The sequence below is a fragment of the Amphimedon queenslandica genome, unplaced genomic scaffold (genome assembly GCF_000090795.2).
Source record: "Amphimedon queenslandica unplaced genomic scaffold, v1.1 AMPQUscaffold_13513, whole genome shotgun sequence".
NCBI classification, from domain to species: domain Eukaryota; kingdom Metazoa; phylum Porifera; class Demospongiae; order Haplosclerida; family Niphatidae; genus Amphimedon; species Amphimedon queenslandica.
The window spans coordinates 26501-28202 of NW_003546251.1; the positions used below are offsets into that span (position 1 = coordinate 26501).

The window sequence follows — 1702 nt, forward strand, 5'->3', positions numbered from 1 at the left end:
GAGCTGTGATGGAGTTTAAGTAACTGTTCTCAGTTAGTCCTTCACGTAACATGAAATCAAGTCTCTCATTTAACCGATCTAGAAATAACAGGTAAATTAATTAATTAATAAAAGGGATTAATTTCCCTGTCACAGTGTGTGTATATTATACTTACCTTCAGGTGGTATTTTGGTGTCATCATCAAAAATCTGTAGGAAAAAATATAATTAATATTCAATAATAATACAATGCAGTATTAAAAATGTTAGAATTCACATGTAGTTACCGGTACATGTATTACATGTATATTTATTTGCAAAAAAATAAAATTATCTAGCAATCACTCAATTAATATACATGTACTGATGTTTCATTGATATACATGTAGTTTACTTTGTCAGGAGGTAATGATTTAGAAGTTTCGGCGCCATTACTAGAAGCAACACTTTTAACAACAGCTGATATCAGTGATTGTGTCCAGCTGCTGCTGCTGCTACTCTTAGTACTCTGTGTCACTTCTGGTGTCTTGGGTCCTTCAGCTAGACTCATTGACTTCTGTGTTGGTTTGCTGCTAGCAGTGTCCATCTTTACCGGCTTCACTTGAGCATACACAGGACTGATGAGAGGCTCCAAACGATACGCCTGGATTAAAATTGAAGAGTATAAAGATGTCAAATTTTAATTGTAACATCAACTACAGGCAACAAATACATGTATAAGATAAATACAGTACAAATATCATGCACTATCTCATAATAGCAGGCTCTTCATGTACTCTATAGTTGATACTAAACTCACCACTGGGTCTGAAGGATGATGCACATTATGAATTCTTTTACAAATAGCAGAAGGGAGTAGTGAATCAGCTCCTTTGCTTCCCTTCACTAGTGGGCTGTGTTCCCTCAGCATTAAGAAGATACCTAATGGAGACCCCACAGCAAACAAGTGATCCACTTTAAACTTTAAAGAATTGAAGTCTTTCTTTATGCCAAGCTCTGACTCCAGTTCAGCTACTCTTATTCTTAACTTCTGTAGCTCTTCAAACTTTTCATCTGACTCATTTTTAAATGGATGATCTGGCGGGAAAAGAACAGCTGGTAATTTTTTTAACTCCCCAGACTCAATATATACATGTACATGTACACATAACTCTCTCCTTTCCTTCAATCTCTCTCTTTCTCTTTCCTTTTCATTCGAATTATATGTCCCTTTTCTTTACTTTCTCTCTCCCTCTCTCTCCCCCACCTGTTAAATCAACGTCCATTGGAGTACAGTCTCTTTCTCTTTTTTCCAGTAGTCCATTGATCTGGCAAGTCTCATACATCAGGTCATAACACATTACGCTGCCAAGGGAATGAGCAAACATTGATACTGTCCCATTGTTTGATATAAAGTCAGGATTACGTCTTATAAATTCATCGTATTTCTTGTGCAGCTGCCAACGCAGACCATCAAGAATCTACAACAGGTATACATCATTGTTAGTATATCAATAGTAATGGTAGTGTGTGTGTACAGGTGGTTCATACGGTATTCATATAATAGTTTATTATATGGTAGCAGCTGCTAACCTCAGGTCCAAACCGTGGGCTAACGTAGAACATAATGTCAAGTACAGAGTCATTCAAGATAGAACGTAATGCCTTCACACCATGAGGAGTTATACTGGCCACTGCACCTGGAGAGAAAATTACCATATATGAACTATAGTACAGAGTATTT

General features: G+C 36.8%; 1 protein-coding gene across 1 annotated transcript in view; it reads left to right on the top strand.

Moving 5' to 3' along the window:
- Positions 1-1702, top strand: part of LOC109586854 (ubiquitin carboxyl-terminal hydrolase 47-like) — a 15646-nt gene that overhangs the window by 5662 nt on the left and 8282 nt on the right. The window lies entirely within an intron of this gene.